At 45.5% G+C, this 20374-nt stretch overlaps 1 protein-coding gene across 1 annotated transcript in view; it reads left to right on the forward strand.

Moving 5' to 3' along the window:
• The window catches only part of LOC142574246 (sodium-coupled monocarboxylate transporter 2-like), a 180897-nt gene that overhangs the window by 13361 nt on the left and 147162 nt on the right, over nucleotides 1-20374 (forward strand). The window lies entirely within an intron of this gene.

Below are 20374 nucleotides of genomic sequence, written 5' to 3' on the forward strand. Positions count from 1 at the left end.
GGGGGAGGTTGTTGTATATCCTCCATTCCGGAGCCAAAGACCCCCCCACCCAGAGGCGCCGGACATTTGATAAACCCCCGCGCTGCGGGCCGCCGACGCGGTGGCAAGGAGAACTCCCTCTCAGAGGGGCCAGACACTTCATACCCCTCAGACTACGTGCCTTACTGGCGGGCGCGATCTACGAACAGCAACCGGCGGTGCGCTGGTGCCTTGCAAGTGTGGACCGAGTTCTTGTACGTGCGTGGTGCAAGAATGCCTGTTTGGCACGGTGTATTATGACTTTCTCCTACTCTCTACTCTCTCCCATTTCCTACACCGTCTAGTGAAAAATAAAACATTATTCCTGATGCGCTCGAAGCGAAAGGACGTCTTTTCGTCTTTCCATAAGTTCAAAGTTCTCCGTCTCTTATTCCACAACACTTATACGAAGTGGCGTAATCAGGATATGTGGTCCTATTGGCAGGATTCAGACAGCGCATAAACGAGGTGACTTTAAGTGGATGGCCTCAAGAGCGGTGGGGTATAGAATTGCATTATGAACACAGTTAGATACACATCGTTGCGCCCATTTATATGAAACTTCAAACTTGCACTGACATCGTGTCAGCAAGATGCGGTTAAGTTGCAGTCTATATTTTTCCCCAATAGGTTACTTGAATGTAGAGCCCGTCGGACAGAACGAAAATAGCCGCTATTATTTACGGTATGTTTAGTTCGCTGTGACAACGTCTTTAAAATGCGCCAACGCCCACAATCACCACTTTTTTTCGACTATTTCATTCAGAGTGTGTGCATGCTCACAAAACTTCGAACGGGTACGCAGGTTCCGTTCCGCAGACATCGAGCCTTTGTGCAAGTGAACGCTTTGTTATTGTGAAGTCATCCTTACCATGACGCTCTAAGAAACATTCTTTGAGCTGCATTAGTAAGTTACCCTTCAACACCAACACTAGCCTTTACGGGGTTAGGAAGCTTAGTAAGTGAGAATACGCACTAAACGTTTTGCAACCCTCCAGGGTGTAAATTGGTTTGTCGCCAGAGGGACACCCTAGAAGTGCTGTTGCCTTCAACCAACAGTTGGGGTGCTATTATAGCACCCTGGAAGAACGGTGTCTAGCAAAAATAGACATAGGCCGTTAGGGTGCAAGTTCACGTTATTACCCATATTTATGACTGTTGGAAGGGCGTTCACCCTTTTATTTCTACAGCTTGCATGGAAGGCAGGCTCGGATGTATATGCCTTGAATCACGAGCATTTAGAGCTATCCACGCGTAAGTCGTCTATGCCAGAAGGCTCAAGTTCGGCTACCAAATCCGGCATCCTGTAGCCGAGCTTGAAGCTTCGATGGACATACATGACATTTATACGTGTGGATCACATTAAATATTATTATTTCAGGGTGTGTACGGCCAGACTTATCCTTACTGCAGAAATTCAATGTAGGAAATTTCATGCTTCTGAATGTGTCTATTTACAGCAATGGTTATCGCGATTCCGAAATCCGTATAAAATGCAATACAGACCAGCAAGACATCTGCAATTTTATTTTCAAAGGAAATGTAAACATGTTTATTCCATGCTTGAATACAGAGCACAATATATACGTGATTAAGAAAAACCTAAACATGCACAATAACCAGACACATTTGTAAGCACGAGAAAATTTACATTTCCTGCAAAAGTATGTTAAAACTATGAACTGACCAAATATGTCGTTATAAAAGGAGAAACATTATGGTAACACTGAAAGAGCCCGAATTTGCTTTGAAGTGTCTTGTGCCACATAATTGAATAAATGTTCAGTATTGAATTCCAAGTCCAACAATTTAGCATTTGATGGCCTTGAAAGAAAAGGCTACATTGCAAAGGTCAATTAGAGAAGTACATGAAATGGAGAGGAAGCACACGACAGGAAACACAACTGTTATTCTGTACACCAGTGGCACGGCAAAGCATTGTGAAAAGTTCATTGGGAAAGTCGATGTAAAGCTTGACTGGCCAACATTTTTGATAGACACAAACAATATTTTCCAGACACTTGATCTAAATAAAGTTTCGGTCAAGAGCATCATTATCAATTTAGCTCTTCCACAAGATCACTTGACCAGGAAAAATGTCCGGAATTTCTCCTTATGTGGATAGGAGAGTTCTCTGGGCTAAAACTGCTCTGTAGCCGATTTTGCAATTACTATTCCCCGTTCTTTAAATTTTTGTAATCTGAAGACGCTGCATATTCTGTTATGAAATATTTCGCTTGAAAATTAGTTGTTTTCGTATTGCAAAGCAGCAGCCATAATATTCCACATTTACTGCTGTATAGCTGCAATGTGCCGTATCAATGGGGTCCTTGTAAAAACAAACCACTGTTCATTAATGTCCTCTGCTTGATACAACGGATGGTTGAAGAGATGCAAAATACATTGCCAATTTCTAAATTATTTGTACTCGATGCAGTAATAGAAGATTAGGGCTTGTAGCATGTAAGTACACAATTGAGCGAACAATGTTCTTTTAATCAGCCATACTTTATTTACTCAATGTAGCTCGAAATGTGTGAATTCACATGTTGAAACACAGGCAGTTATGCATCAGTAAAAATTAAACACCATGATTAATATTGACACGTGTACTCATCTTTATCGGGCGGCCACGTTTCACCATCTAAAAAATGTTATCGCACAGCGCAGGAAGCGCCTGCATGTATCAGAAGTTTCTGGAATGTTATCGATGGTTCCACCCGCTCTCTGTTACCGAACCTTGTCTGATCTGATTGCGTGTATGCGCGACGTAGAATAATGTACAACTTTGTGGAAGACACGCGGGTCCCAGAGATCACTCTGGAACTTTCGACAACTGATCTATAAAAGCCGACGCTCTTGACTCGGTAATCAAATTTCGCCGACCGCCGATCGTGTTCGTCTTTATTGCTCTCCTTTGAGTGTAACTTGCTTTTGTGGGCCGAATAAAACGCTAGTTTCGCCATTGACCGTCTTGCTTTCTTCACCGTCACTACCACATGACATCTGGTGGAGGTGCTTGTGCGTTCATATACCGGACGCCCCCGCAAAGCCACGATGCAAGCCCGAAACCAGGCGCCAACGCCGCCGTTGCCAGGACCAGCGAGCTAGCCACAGGCTGCAACAACTGCCGCCGTAGCGCGGATGTTTGTTTGAGACGACCAGGAACATCGTTACCAAGTCAGCGACCACAATGGCATCACCAGATGCCATTGTGGCATCTGGTGATGCCACAATGGCATCTAGAGAGCCACCCACCTTCCTTGGAGCTTCGTCGGAGGATCCAGACACCTGGCTGGTGACTTCCGAAAGAATCTCGATCTTCAACAACTGGACCTCTCAGGACAAGCTGCGACACGTGTACTTCTAGGAAGATGCCGCGAGGATCTGGTTCGAGAACTGGGAGTCGACCCTTACAACGTGGCAGCTGTTACCAAGTAACTTCTTACGGACCTTCACGAGCATCCTCCGGAAAGAAAGGGCCGATGTTCTATTGGAAGCCCGACAGCAGCTATCAAACGACGAGAATCTTACCATATTTATAGAAGAAATGAGCAGCCTATACTGCCACGCCGACCCGGAAATGTCCGAGGAGAAAGTCCTCTTATTGATGTGTGGTGTAAAGGCGGAATTTTCGCCCCACTGGCACGAAGCCCACCGAAGACCGTCGAAGAGTTCCTTCGCGAGGCCACCAGCATCGCGAAGACACTGGAAATGCAGAACCGGCAATTCAGTCGCCGGACGAACTCGACAAACTGCGCCGGAGTTCAGACACTGGCCACGAAAGACCTGCGCGACACTATCTGAGCGGTCGTGTGGGAGGAGCTATAGAAGCTGTTCCCTTCATCACAGCCTCAAGTGGCTTCGATTGCGCTCGTCGTACGTGAGTAGCTCCAACAACTCGGAGTAGCCCCTGAATCGCCGCAGCCTGAGCCGCAAGCGATCACATACGTCGTTGTAGCCCGCCCTCACGCTTCCACTCCGCGCCCACGTCCAGGCCCAGTGACGACACAGTTCTGTCGTCCACCACCACCCACGCTGCCAGCACGCCAACCCGTCGCCTCACGCAGCATTCCAAGGAAGACTTATATTTGGCGCGGCCCCGACCACCGTCCGCTTTGCCATCACTGCGGAGAAGCCCGGCACATCTACCGCCGATGCCCTCACCGCGAGATGGGACTGCGAGGGTTCCCCATCAATGCACCACGCCCACAGCAAGGCGAACGCCCACGTGACATCACTGACGACCTCGCTGCCACACAGTGGAGCCCTCGACGACCGTTCCGTTCGCCGTCACCAGGCCGCTACCTGTCGCCGCAGCGCTGTCCATACACTGGCCCAGCCCGGGGCCGGTCAGTCAGTCCATATCCGGAAAACCAAAGGCAGCAACAGATGGAGATGCGGTTGCTGTTCGTCGAACTGACAAAGATCCTCTGCCACCGACGAAGGCGCCGAAAAGAAGATCTCGACGATATATCAACGAGATGATGCCATCCCGACGAAGATACAAAGTCTAGAATACACCGACGAAAGATGACTTGACGGCGCGACGTTCCAACTTCAGTTCAACACGACGCAGCCGTGATCAAATGCGAAGACCTAACTGCAACGCAAGACAAAGGACCACCGATCTCGACGTACTTCTCGACGGCCACGCAGTCACCGCCTTAGTAGATACAGGAGCCTACTCCATCATAAGTGGACGCATCGCTGATCACTTGAAGGAGGTTAAGAGTGCATTGGATGGCCCTCAAATTTGACCGCTGGAGCACACCTAATAACACCAACTAGAATCTGCACCGCAAGAATTACAGTTCAAAACCAGACCTGCCCTGCAACCTTCGTTATGCTCCAACAGTGTTCCTGAGACGTCATTCTCGGCATGGACTTCCTGAACCAACACAGCGCAATCATTGACCTGAAGTAGAAGTTGATAACGCTCTTGGAAGTTCAAGCGATACCGCCCGAAAGCTGTCGTAGTCACCACACTTTGAGCGCGCTCGAAAATCAAGTCAGCATCCCGCCCCGCTCTAGCATTGTCCTTTCCGTCGGCACGAAAACACCTGCAGATGTAGAAGGCGTCATCGAGGGCGACCAACGTCTACTACTCGACCGTGAAATTTGTGTCGCAAGAGCGATCGCTCTACTGCACGGAGGAAAAACGAAGGTGTTGCTGACAAACTTCAGTCAGGAGTTCAAACCCACCAACAAGGGCACGACGATCGCATACATCGAGGAAATTCTAGAAACCAGCAATGCGTTTGTTCTCGTGGATTCTGCGGCATATACCCCGGCGACCACAGTTCCAGAACCAGACTTCGACATAAATCGAAGTGTCCCCGTGATTAAGTAGTACCAGCTCAGAAGTCTGCTTCGACGATAGAAAGACTGCTTTTCGACGTCATCGAGGATTCGACAAACGCCAGTCGCAAAGCGTTGCATGATAACCGAAGAGTGCGCTCGGCAACTCCGCCAGAGCCCTTACCCAGTTTTGAGGCGAGAACGTGAAGCTATGAGGCAATAAATTGATGAAATGCTGCGCGACGACATCATCCAGCCGTCGAAAAGCCCATGGGCATCTCCTGTAATCTTGGCGAAGAAAAAGGACGGAACCCTACAAAATCACGAAAGAGGACGTATACCCCCTCCCAAGGACAGACGACGCATTGTATCGGCTCTGTACTGCCAAATATTTCTCGCCGATGGATCTACAGTCTGGCTACTGGCAAATAGAACTCGACAAGGGAGATCGCGAAAACACCGCCTTCATTACGCCAGACGTCCTCTACGACTTCAAGGTCCTGCAATTTGGACTGTGCTCGGCGCCAACAACTTTCCAGCGCGTCATGGACACACTGGTCGCAGGGTTGAAGTGGCAGACCTGTCTTGTATATTTGGATGACGTCCTCGTCCTCGCCGAAAATTTCGACCACCAGCTTAGGCGGCTTGCTACAGTACTAGAGGCCATCAAGTCATCAGGGCTCACTTTGAAGACAGGAAAGTGCCGCTTCGCCTACGAAGAGCTACTTTTCCTGGGCCCCGTCATCAGCAAATCTGGAGTCCACCCCGACCCACAGAATACAGCTGCCTTCTAAAAGTTCCAGATGCCCATCGACAAGACGGCATTGCGTAGATTCCTTGGCATGTGTGCGTACTACAGGCGCTTTGTCAAGAAAGTTTCACGTATTGCTTAGTGGTTGGCACATCTAACTAAATGTGATGTCGAGTTCAAGTGGGAAACGCCACAGGCGGACGCATTTTAAGAACTCAAATAAGGCATGCAGTCGCCACCGGTACTTGCGCACTTCGACGAGTATCGCGACACAGAAATTCATACTGACGCAGGCAACCTAGGCCTCAGTGTCATTCTAGACCGGAGGAAAAACGGAGTTGAACAGCTGATAGCTTACGCTAGCGGGTCGCTGTCGAAAGCGGAAGAGAATTATTCTACGACCGAAAAGGAATACCTCCCCATCATTTAGGCTACATCAAAATTTCGCCCTTATATATATGGAAGGCCATTCAATGTCGTCAGCGACCATCACGCGTTCTGTTGGCTAGCGAAATTACAGGATTTTCCAGGACGACTGGCGTGGTGGAGCCTCAGACTACAAGAATACGACATCACTGTAGCCTACAAATACGGACGAAAATGCTCTGATGCCGATTACCTAACACGCGCCCCCACTGACCCGCCGCCGCAAAATGGCGAGGATGACGACGCCTTCCTTGGCATAATAAGCGCCGAATACTCCACTGAACAGCAGCGAGCAGACCCGGAGCCAAAAGGCCTCGTCGGGTACGTGGAAGGGCACACCGAGGTTGTCCGTGGGGCATTTAAGCGAGGATTGTCTTCATTCTCGCTTCAAAACAACCTACTAGTAAAGAAGAACTTCTCACTATTCCGCACCAACTAACTTCTTGTTGTTCCCTCAGCGATGCGTCTAGAAGCACTGCACGCCCTGCATGACGATCCGACCGCTGGATACCTCAGATTCTCACAGACGCTGTCGAGGATATAGGAAAGGTGTTACTGGCCGCGCCGGATCGCCCACGTTGCCCGTTACGTCAAGACATGCCGAGACTGTCAGCGACGCAAAACGCCACCTACAAGGCCAAGGAGATTACTAAAGCCGATCGAGCCTCCTTGCCGACCATTTCAGCAGATCGACATGGACTTGTTGGGACACTTTCACGTTGTCAACAACCGTAAATGAGTGGATTGTCATGGCCACGGACTGCCTCACCCGCTTCGTTGAAAGGGAAGCTCTGCCAAAAGTTAGCGCAGCAGAAGTGGCGAGATTCTTTGTCGAGAACATCCTGCTGTGACATGGCGCCCCACAAGTCCTCATCACCGACAGAGGAACGGTCTTTACAGCGGAGCTCACCCAACCCATTTTGCAGTACAGTCAGACAAGGCAAAGGAGGACAACTGCCTACCACCCACATACTAATGGTCTTACGGGGCACCTGAATAACACCCTCGCCGACATGCTAGCCATGTATGTCGACCTCGAACACAAGGCCTGGGTGCCGTTCTGCCGTACGTAACCTTCGCTTACAACATGGCGCTCCAAGAAACAACACAGATCACCCCGTTCAAGCTGCTTTACGGCAGGAACCCTCAATGGACCCTCGACGCCATGCTGCCACACGTTACCGACGTAGAGAATCTTGACGTCACCACCTACCTCCAGCTGGCCGAAGCAGACCAACTGTTCGCTTGCCTGCGGATCAAGAACCAGCAGCGTACAGACAGCCGACACTACAACCTCCGACGCCGCTACGTCGAGTACCAGCCCAGCTACCGTGTTTGAGTTTCGACCCCGATACGTCGACGAGGACTCAGTGAGAAACTATCGCGACGCTATTTCGGACCCTACAAGATTATCCGACGTATTGGCGAACTGGAATACGAGGTCGTGCCAGACGGCATTTCGCATTCTCAGTGGCGCAGCGCACGATCTAAAGTGGTCCACGTAGTGCGTCTTAAGCCCTTTTACGCATGCTGACGAACTTATCTTTTTTTTTTACTACTGGTGTTCTTGTTTGTTACTTTCGTTTGTATGCAGCATTAGGTCGATGCTTTTTAGGAGGGGGGTGTTATTGACACGTCTACTTGTCTATCTTTATAGGGCGACTACGTGTCACCACCTAACAAATGTTATCGCACAGCTCATGATGCGCCTGCATGTATCGGAAATTTCTGGAATGTTATCTATGGTTCCACCCACTGTCTGTGACCGAACCTTGTGTGATCTGATTGTATGTATGCGCGACGTAGAATATCGTACAACTTTGTGGAAGACATGCAGGTCTCAGCGATTACCCTGGAACATTCGACGACTGATCTATAAAAGCCGACGCGCTTGACCGCTGATCAGATTTCGACGACCGCCGATTGCTTTCGCCATTATTGCTCTCCTTTCAGTGTAACTTGCTTTTGTGGGCACAGGTTCGGCCAATAAAATGCCAGTTTCGCCATTAACCGTCTTGCTTTCTTCACCGTCACTACCAAGTGACAATATTGTCCAGGAAGAAATGATTCGATCAAAGAGCACATATGTATTAAACAGAGTATATTTGTTTATTGAATGCTAGAAAGAGAAAGTGCATACGTTTGAGCTATTGAAAAGTATATATGTAGCAAACCACTTTTAGCTTTCCTAAAATCCAGAATACTGCTCACGGTTAACCTTGACGTACAGGGACTTTATTTTCTGAGCATCTTGAAACTAATACTAGCGCAGCTATGTTAGAATCTTACTTCCTGCATTAGCAAAATGGCAAGAAAATCCTGAGAGTGCACTCAATACAATTTTATTACGATCCTCTACATTGCGGGAAATGTTACAAGGTAACAAGCTTCTGAAAACAAAAATCTTAATTAATGTGACTGAACACAAAACACAGCTGAGGTGACCAGACAGAACAAATGAAAGGCACAGGAAATTTCTAGTTTTGAAATTTAGAAATAGCAATATACCACGTACACTAGAACACTAAGTTATTGTGAATACAAAATCCCATACACAACCACGGAAAAATAAGATAATACAATCTAAAAATACTACCAAAGGCATCTCTCTACAGCGGGTTCCCACAGTAAGGTTCGTCATTTGTTTTCGCACGGGAAGTTTATAGCCGAAAAATACACCATGGCATAATGAACTATTGAACTATTTTTCCGGATACTCACCACCGACATTAAGACATTTGTCGTAGAATACAATCTGGTTGAAGAAACTACCCTGATGCAGCACGGTTCCCTGCGATGCAAAGAATAGTCGCACTGCCTGCTCCACCTCAGCATTATTTTGGAAGTGACACCTCGAAATGGGGCTTTCAGTGCAAGACACAGATAAAAGGAAGCATTTATACCGGATAACAGCACACGCTTCCTTTGGCGACCACGTTATCAGAACACGTTTCTGCAATCACAATTTGTCTTCAAATAACGTGGGCCACGCCGGTCGGCTGCTACTCTCCTTTTTTTGGCACTCTGCTTTAGCGTTATTCCTCCGCCGTGGATGCTCCTTCCGTCGTTCAACTAACAATGTGCATGAATTCCTATGGCTACTGTTCGTTTCACGCGGTGTACCACCTCTTCTCAACGCGCCTCCTATTTGTCCAGCATCATGGATGTGACCTTACTATAAAACTAACATTACAAATCTGTAATATAGCTCTGAAATACGCTTTAGATGCACAGCAGTAGAAGACATCATAAGACAAGAAATAATAAGACTGCTATGCATAGGACTTGAAAAAAATAATTGTTTTTAATGCAACGTTTATACACTAGGAGATGAAGAACACAGTTGCAGAGCGCGTGGACAACAAATAAAAATAAAGAACCCACCACCTCAGTTGTCACCTGCCCTGCAATACTCTCCTCTGTAGTCTATAAGGCCCTATTTGTATACTTGATTTTTTATGTTTCATTGTGTATTGCATTACTGATGAAGAATCAGCGCTTCGGGACATTTGCCTGGAACTTTTAGCACATGCCTTCAAACATTTTCCTCCGAGCACACCTCCCTTGCTCAATGTATTAGCTTGGCAATAATTTGACAAGAAATATTCGCTCATTTAAACTTACCCTACCTCATGCTCCCAATTTGTACTTTATGCTTTAAATTCTGGTGCCCTTCCTGCTATGTTTCTGTTGGTCTGCCACTATTGACATGGCCGTTCACATTGTAGCTGCTTAGCTAGCGCCTGAAATTTCGCGCTGCCTCCTTTAACCATCATCTTTACCCCACAAGATACCTCACATGTTTCCCCCTGACTGCTGGGTATCTTATATAACTGCTGACCTATTCACGGGATCGCATTCTCACAAAGTCGCACGTGTGTTGTCACTACGTGCATTAGTCAGGATGGCTGAAGAACCGCTCCTTTCCTAACCCAGTCCCACTCAAAGTGACTCTCTTAAATGTACATTTTGCAACTTGGAGGATGTACAAAACCATTGCAACCAGGTCAAAAGCGCTCCTGTGCCTCTTTTTTCTCTTGTCCTGTAATGACTAGCTTCAAGTTGCTCAAGTTTTCTAAAAACTGGGAAGCCGCAAGCAATGCTTTGTGCAGGTCAAAAATAATGAAACACTCGGTTTTCAAGACTTGTGTCACAATAAGCAGGAGGCAGATTTTCACGACGCAAAAGATGAAGCATTGTGCTTAGAGACCATCATATGCCTGCCATATGCTGCAAAACTGTGTTGAATCAAAGCGGCTTGCAATTTGCCTGAGCAGCTCAGTAAAATAAATCGGCGCGTGGGCTCCTGAACACCAATGGAAACTAATGGAAAGGCAATGGAAACTGACCCTTGCAACGTTTAACGCCCGAATCCTCTCGAGTGAGGCTAGCCTAGCAGGACTCTATGAGGAACTATCAGGCATTTTTTGGGCTATCATCGGCCTTAGTGAGATTAGAAGAACTCGTGAGGCTTACACATTGCTCAACAAGGGACACGTACTCTGCTATAGAGGTCGGTCACCTAGTTAAGAAGCAATACAGGGTAGGATTCCTAATCCATAAGGACATAGTGGGCAACATTGACAAATTCTACAGCATTAATGAGAGGCTAGCTGCAGTTGTAATCAAACTTAATCAGAGGCATAGAGTAAAGTTAGTACAAGCCTACGCTCCAACATCTAGTCATGATGATGAGGAAGTAGATCAGTTTTATGACCTGTTCAGTTAGCGATGTCAAAAGTGCGAACTCAGTATACTCTGGTAATGAAAGATTTCAATGCAAAAGTGGTGGAAAATCAGGCTGCCGAACAAGCAATTGGTAACTACTGCGTTGATTCTAGGAACGCTAGAGGAGAGATGCTGGTAGAATTTGCAGAAAGGAATCAGCTTCGAATAATGAACACCTATTTCAGGAAGCGTAGCAACAGAAAGTCGACCTGAGAAAGCCCTACTGGTGAAACAAGAAATGAAATTGACTTCATACTTTCTACTGATCTAAGCATAGTGCAAGATGTAGAAATGATAGGTAGGGTAATGTGCAGTGACCATAGGTTACTGAGGCCTAGGATTCACATCAATTTGAAAAAGGAAAGAGCGAAATTGGTCAAGAAGAAACAGGTTGCCCTATAGGCACTAAGGGTAAAAGCAGAAAAATCCATGCTGGTACTTGCAAACAAATATGTAATCTTACAACAGAGAGATGAAATAACGAATGAAAGAGAAATAACGAATGAAACCGTAACAAGGTTGGCTTCAGAGGCCGCAATTGAAGTGGAAGGCAAGGCATCAAGACAGCCAGTAGGCAAACTCTCCCCAAATAACAAAGGAGCTAATAAAGAAACGGCACAAAATGATAGGGTCGTTTCTTTATTTCTCTAATAATAATAATAATAATAATAATAATAATAATAATAATAATAATAATAATAATAATAATAATAATAATAATAATAATATAAAGCCTTTATTTTAAGGAAGGGACGGCTCTAGGCCGCTGTTGGGGATTAGGAGGGAAAGGCATGTGGGATCCCGCATTGCTGGCTGAAGCACATCATCTCAGTATTGGAACTTCCGCTTTATGTAGACTCAGCTGTGTGTTCAGTTCCATCGCTCTCGAATGGGCTGGTCGGCCCATTCTTTATCTGCCATATGTCGAAATGGCTTTCTGTGCTTCAGGGTTAGTTTGTATTCCAATTCCTAGTCGTCTAATGTATCCGTGTAGTAAATCTTGAATGTTGGCTCTCCCTTGTTAAAAAAGCTGCACAGCTCCAAATGAGGTGTCGCAAGTCTGTTCTGCATGACTCCTTTTTTGCGATAAAGACTTGCCCTTAAGGCATAATTCTACATGACTCCTGGCAATGTGTGCATCAGGTATGAGTGTTCGCAATCGTAGCTTGTCTGGCTTGGTATCATTTCTCAAATATGTGTGGTGTGTATGCAGCGTTGGACATAACCTTATTCGAGGACTCTCAAAACTGATCAACAAGGTGAAAATGAGTGATATTCGAAACTATACAGTGAGAAAAAAAATTGGTATAGGACAAACCAAGATGTATGCATTGAAAGATAAGCAAGATAGTACCATCAGTAATAAAAACAGCGGAAGGTCCATACTGACCTCTACAGTACCCAGAGGAGTCAGGATACCTCAGTTAGGAACAGTAATGAAGAGGATACAGAACTCCTCCTATAACTAGTGATTAAGTCAGAAGGGTCTTGTGAGACATGAAACGAGGAAGAGCGGCAGGAGAAGGTGAAAGGAGAGTCAATTTAATCAAAGATGGAGGAGACATAATGCTTGGAAAACTGGCAGTTCTCTATACGAACTGTCTATCGACGGCAACGGTCTCAGAAAGCTGCAAGAATACAAACATTATACTAATTCACAGAGGGACGGTAAAGAATTGAAAATTTATAGGCCCATTAGGTTATTCCCAGTATTTAAAAAATATTTACCAAAATAACCACCAATAGCAGAACAGCAACAGTGACCTTTAGTCAACCAAAAGAACAGGCTGGCTTGGGGAAGAGATACTATACAATGTCATTAATGTCTACATTAATAATCAAGTTATCGAGAACTCCACATAGTACAATAAGCCTCTCTATATGGCTTTCATAGATTACGAAAAGGCATGTGATTCAGTAGAGATACCAGCAGTCATAGAGGCATTCCGGAATCAAGGAGTACAGAACGCATGCGTAAATACATTGGAAAATATCTGCGGAGATTGTACACCTACATTAATACTACATAATAAAAACAGGAAGACACCGATAAAGAAAGGAGTCATACATTGAGAAACAATCTCTCCAATGCTATTCACTGCGTGCTTGGACTATGTACTTAAACTGTTAAAGTTGGAAGACAACCTTAGCTTTTCCGATGACAATGTTCTACTCAGCAACAATGCAGACGAGTTACAACAAATTATTGAGGACCTTAACAAAGAGAGTGTAAGAAGGGGGTTGAAGAATAACATGTAGACATATAACAGACGAATAGCAGGGCAAATTAACAAGAGTTTAGGATTGCCAGTCGGCCTCTAGAGTATGTGACGTATTACATTTACCTGGATCAGTTATTCACAGGGAACCGTGACATTGATAAGGAAATTCACAAAAGAATAAAAATGTCGTGGATTGCAAGGGAAGACATTGCCAGCTTCTGACTGGAAGCTTACCATTATCATTTAAAATGAAGGAGTACAATCAGTGCATTTTACCGGTGCTGACATATGGGGCAGTGACTTGGAGACTGACAAAGACGCTTGAGAACAAGTTAAGGACCACACAAAGAGCGATCATATCCAGCTTTTCTGGACACGTACCAACTAGCGCCCCAAGCGGCCCCGGCACGAAGCTAGCGCGTTTTCAATGGAACGAGCGGGTTTTTCGCGAATAACAAAAGCTGCAGGTCGATTATCAAAAAACGCAGGTGACAGACGTGTTCTGGAAGACAATCCACACGAGCCAAGTGCAGTGATCACTCTATGGCACGTAAGAATTTTGTTCCCACAGCGGTTAAAGATTTAGCAATGGAAGCCTATGGAAACGACGAAAATTTGTACTCCATTTTCGAGGCAAGAACCGCGGCTGTGATTACACTACGGCTTCTATCGCAATACGCAGTGCAGCGTATGTAGTCCGGAGACTCAGCTTTCGACTGATGCCTAGCTCGACTCTCCACACACGGCGTAACACTGTTCCCAAAAGCGTTTTTTGTAACACTGTCGTGAAAATTTACGTGGTGTCTATAAAATGACGTTCGTACGCCCGCGCGAACCCTTGGAAGCCGTGGCCGAGCGGTAGAATTGCGCGCACCTTTAGTCACGCTTCGCGGTGGCCGCGGTTCGATTCTCGCTTCGGTCTTCTTTTTTTTCCGCATAGGACCTAGTTTTGTAGTCTCTCACTAGATGGCAGAAACACAAAACCCAACATTTGCTTTCGGTTCTGGTTTTTCAGCGGCGCAGTTTTTTTTTTACAGCCGCATAGGACTTAGTTTTATAGTCTCCCACCAGATGGAAGAAACACAAAACTCATGATTTGCTTTCGGTTCTGGTTTTCCAGTCGTTCTCTTGAAATATTACGTTTTCTATTTTTCCTTCCTAAAACACAGCAATGTCGTGTTCATTTGTTAGGTCATCGCATTTATGAAGGTTTTATTCATTGGACATCATAACTAGAAGCTTGCGCAAAGCTTTGTGCTACGCAAAAAAAAAAAAACTTTCGTGCTCTGTAGCGTGGCACCTGGGAGAACAAAATGGCCATGCTTATTGCGTCCTTCTGGAAGGTGCGTTTTCTTCGACTTTCCCATGTCTTTAATACTCCGAGCGAATGAGGTCAACCTGGGCCACAATGCCACCCGGTGGCCAGTGCCATTCCTACGCAACATTCGTGCGGAACAAAGTGTCTGCTAAGCTGAGTCGCTGCCCGAACGTTAATTATTTCTAAAGATTCATCCAATTAAGAAATGCACCAAATAGGAGATGTGCAGCGTGTGGATTAATAGCTACTGGTAATGTGTCCCCTACAGCCAAGTGGTATGAATCCGTAGGTGTGGCCGTAAAAAAATAATTTGAATAAATGTCCCGTGCTGTGTCTGCCCCGGTCGCTCTACAGAGAAGCTAGCTTGGCTAGCCGTCAGTATTTAGGATCAACATATGGCGTCACTCGTTCGGTGCAGTTGCTTTTAATGCGAAGCATTCTTTGGTGAGTGCCCCAGTGATCTGGTAGCAAAATCGTGCGAAATCGTGTCTGTAACGCCAAAAAACTTGACGCATTTCCCATATGAATACATAGGTCTTTATAAAAGGGGGTGTGGTGGCCAACTTGAAATTGGAAGTGGCGTCAGCACAAATTTGGCCGTGATACAGGGATTGGTCAAGTTGAATGTGGTAGTGATATGGGAGTGGCCCAACCTAAATTTGGGGTGAAATGGTAGTGAGCCAAGCTGAATTTGAGGCTGATATGGGGGTGGCTCAACCTAAATTTGAGGTGATATAGGGGTGGGTAAGCCTAAGTTTGGGGGAATATGGGGGGTGGGCCATCCTGGATTTGGGGAGGATACGGGGGTGGGAGAACCTAAATTTGGGAGAAATATGGGGGGTGGGCCACCCTAACCATGGGGCTGATATGGGGCTGGGTGAAGCTGAATCGGGGGTGATACGGGGGTGGGCTAAACTAAATGTGGGAGTGATTTGCGGTGGGCCATCCTAAATTTGAGGTGATAGAGGGCTGGGCTAGGCTAAGTTTGGGGCTGATATGGGGGTGGGCGAACCTGGATTTGGGGATGATATGGGGGTGGGCCAACCTAAATTTGGGGCTGACATGGGGTCGGGCTAACCTAACCATGGGGGTGATGCGCGGCTGGGCCAAGCTGAATTGGAGGGTAAAATATGGGTGGACTAACCTTAGTTGGTGGGCGATTTGCAGTGGGCCATCCTAAATTTGAGGTGATCGAGGGTTGCGCCAGCGTTAGTTTGGGGCTGATATGGGGATGGGCCAACCTAGATTTTCGGGTGGTATTGGAGTGGGCCAATCTAAATTTGGTGGTGTTGTGGAGGCGGGCCAATCTATATTTGGGGGTGATCCTACCTAAATGTGGGAGCAATCTCGGGGTCGGCCAATCTGAATTTGGGGGCGATATGGGGGTGGGCCAACCTAAATTTTGGGATGCGTCGGCTCGAAATTTGGAGGACGATTTATGGAAATTCGTCTGTGGACCAACTTGAAAATTAGGGGTGGCCCAATTGAAATTCGGGTTTAAGCCAACTTGAGGTTTAAGGCTGGGCAAAAAGAAAATAGGGCGTGGACGACTTTTAACTTGAGGGTGTGCCAACTTGAAATTTGGGGTTGGGCCTACTTATTGTTTGGGGTGGGCCAATTGAAATTTGGGGGCCTGTTTATGCAGAAACACCAGTGGTGTTTCTGCATATTTTTCATCATCGCAAAGTACGTACGTCAATACTTGTTACCTATATCCCTCAAGGTGAGCTACCACTCGAGCCTTCCCAGCCCACTGAGCTAATGATGTCATGGGTGTGCTCTCATCGTGACGACTGCGACGTTCAATGTGGAGATCCACAAAAACAAATCGCAGACCGAGCTGACCATTTTCACACCAATGACATCGCTAACACATCACTCGTGCTAGACGCAACACAAGCTTACAACGATCATAATTAAACTTTCAATCGCACGCTAGTCGACACGTTCTCAGTGCAGAATTTCGTCAATCATCTGGATAGAAACCATGCTGGATGTTTTACTGTTATGTTGGGCCGTTTTTCACGAAAGCCTTTCCCACAAAGACAATACATTTTTGAGATTGACGAGGCAAGCTAGTACATAACTCATACGAAGCAAACGTATAAAGGGTTATAGTGATTTCTCAAAAAATATGTTAGGTAAATAAGATTTCAGATGGTATTATTTAGACCGGACATGACAACGATTTCTTCCCGCCTGTCACAGCGCTTTCACCGAAAACCTAATCATTTTACTCAAACGCGTTGCCCCAATACTACATGTGCTGAATGTAGAAAAGTGCGGTGCGTGGTCACAGCTTCAAAGCCAGTCTATTTTGTGTACTGTTGTTGATATTGTAGAAATGTGGAGTTTTCCTCTTCATAAGAGCACAAAAAGAAAAAAAAATATTACAGATAGTAGCTGAGCGCAAAGTACATTGGAAGATCTGAAACCAGCAATTATTTTTAATTTGCGGGTTGGTCTTCCCTGCTGGTAGATTGCTGTCCGATCACTTCAACGAAGTTTGTTTGTGTGCAACTGCAGCAAAAACAAAGATACTACCATTTCATTGCGAGGACCTTTATGCCATTCACACGCACAATAAGGACACCAGATAATTGACACTGTCAGTTTATAAACTGATTTTGTTTTGCTAATTTCAGTGTAGCGTGGTGTCTGCGAACGGAGTATTTTCTTAGTATCAGTCCAGTGTTAGCAGTGCGAAGCAGTTCGGTCTATCATCTCCGTGAGGCCATACTAGCCATTGTAGCGCTTGACTCCAGGCCAAGTGCTAAAAACTTGGTGTGCTTCGTCCTATCCGCAGGTGGTCCATCCATTCTGTTATGGTGGCCTCCTCCTCATTTTAGCTTCACCATCGCGAGAGTGCGCAGAGAAAGGAAGCTTTCTTCACTATCAGCCCCAGCGGGGTTCCACCACTCGTAACTGCTGCAATTTGCAGCAGTTACGGCTGGGCATGCTAACTACATCCTTAGTTTCACAATGGCTCATCATAATCATGATCAGCCTGGTTACGCCCACTGCAGGAAAAGGTCTCACCCATACTTCTCCAACAACCCCGGTCATGTACTAATTGTGGCCATGCCGTGCCTGCAAACTTCTTAATCTCATCCGCCCACCTAACTTTCTGCCGCCCCCTGCTACGCTTCCCTTCCCTTGGTATCCAGTCCGTAACCCTTAAGAGGAAGCTTTAGCTCGAGTGCTTCTATCTAAATACATGTAAAAGGAGAATTCGTTTTTTTCGGCAACCACTGCACCAAATTTGACGAGGTTTGTTGCATTTAAAAGAAAAACATAAAATTTAGTGACTGTTGGTTTCGAATTTTCGAGTTAAGTCGTCAATTTTTTATTAAAAATTGGCGAAAATCGAAACTTTTCAAAAAACGAAACTATCAAGTTTACAACTCCGTAACTCAACCACTAAAAATGATAATACAATTCTGTGAATGGCATCTAGTAGTACATCCAAAGCGGACAAAATCGATATGTTGCACATGAACATAAAAAAATGTATTCATAGGGAAATACAACTTTTGCAAAACCGTTGTAACCAACGTAACATATTCACGTAAGATGGAAAATGACATATTGAATTTGTCCGCTTTGAATGATCTAATGGATGCCGTTTACAGAACCACGATATAAATTCTTTATGCAGATCTATGACTTTGTAAACTTCGTGCTTCTATTTTTTTCAAACGGTCAAATATTTGAAAATCGTTTAAAAAAAATTCAAGCCTTAAATCGAAATTCCGCTTCCAACAGTCACTAGAATTTAACTTTTTCTTTCAAATGCAACAAATTTCATCAAAATCGGTCCAGGGGTTATCTCATAAAAACGTTTTTGCGTTTTACATGTATTTGAATAGGCCGCGTCGGAGTTGGGCCCGAGCTAAAGCTTCCTCTTAATGACCATCGGTTATCTTCCCTCCTCAATACATGTCCTGCCCATGCCCATTTCTTTTTCTTGATTTCAACTAAGATGTCATTAACTCGCGTTTGTTCCCTCACCCAATCTGCTCTTTTCTTATCCCTTAACGTTACACCTATCATTCTTCTTTCCATAGCTCGTTGCGTCGTCCTCAATTTGAGTAGAACCCTTTTCGTAAGCCTCCAGGTTTCTGCCCCGTAGGTGAGTACTGGTAAGACACAGCTATTATATACTTTTCTCTTGAGGGATAATGGCAACCTGCTGTGCATGATCTGACAATGCCTGCCAAATGCACCCCAGCCCATTCTTATTCTTCTGATTATTTCCGTCTCATGATCCGGATCCGCCGTCACTACCTGCCCTAAGTCGATGTATTCCCTTACGACTTCCAGTGCCTCGCGGCCTATTGTAAATTGCTGTTCTCTTCCGAGACTGTTAAGCATTACTTTAGTTTTCTGCAAATTAATTTTCAGACCCACTCTTCTGCTTTGCCTCTCCAGGTCAGTGAGCATGCATTGCAATTGGTCCCCTGAGTCACTATGCAAGGCAATATCATCAGCGAATCGCAAGTTACTAAGGTATTCTCCATTAACCTTTATCCCCAATTCTTCCCAATCCAGGTCTCTGAATACCTCCTGTAAACACGCTGTGAATAGCATTGGAGATATCGTATCTCCCTGCCTGACGCCTTTCTTTATTGGGATTTTGTTGCTTGCTTTATGGAGGACTATGGTGGCTGTGGAGCCGCTATAGATATCTTTCAGTATTTTTACATACGGCTCGTCTACACCCTGATTCCGTAATGCCTCCATGACTGCTGAGGTTTCGACAGAATCAAACGCTTTCTCGTAATCAATGAAAGCTATATATAAGGGTTGGTTATATTCCGCACATTTCTCTATCACCTGATTGATAGTGTGAATATGATCTATTGTTGAGTGGCCTTTACGGAATCCTGCCTGGTCCTTTCTTGACAGAAGTCTAAGGTGCTCCTGATTGTATATGCAATTACCTTAGTAAATAGTTTGTACGCAACGGACAGTTAGCTGATCGGTCTATAATTTTTCAAGTCTTTGGCGTCCGCTTTCTTATGGATTAGGATTATGTTAGCGTTCTTCCAAGATTCCGGTACGCTCGAGGTCATGAGGCATTGCGTATACAGGGTGGCCAGTTTCTCTAGAGCAATCTGTCCACCATCCTTTAACAAATCTGCTGTTACCTGGTCCTCCCCAGCTGCCTTCCCCTTTGCATATCTCCCAAGGCTTTCTTTAATTCTTCCGGCATTACCTTTGGGATTTCGAATTCGTCTAGACTATTTTCTCTTCCATTATCGTCGTGGGTGCCACTGGTACTGTATAAATCTCTATAGAACTCCTCAGCCACTTGAACTATCTCATCCATATTAGTAATGATATTGCCGCCTTTGTCTCTTAACGCATACATCTGATTCTTGCCAATTCCTAGTTTCTTTACTGTTTTTAGGCTTCTTCCGTTCCTGAGAGCATGTTCAATTCTATCCATATTATATTTCCTTATGTCAGCTGTCTTACGCTTGTTGATTAACTTCGAAAGTTCTGCCAGTTCTGCGCGTGCTGCGACAATGGCTATAGCGCGCAGGAAAAGTAGAGCTGTGGTCGCTATCACTACCACGAACCCATGTCAATGCAGATGTAAGTACC

The sequence above is a fragment of the Dermacentor variabilis genome, chromosome 3 (assembly GCF_050947875.1).
Source record: "Dermacentor variabilis isolate Ectoservices chromosome 3, ASM5094787v1, whole genome shotgun sequence".
NCBI lineage: Eukaryota > Metazoa > Arthropoda > Arachnida > Ixodida > Ixodidae > Dermacentor > Dermacentor variabilis.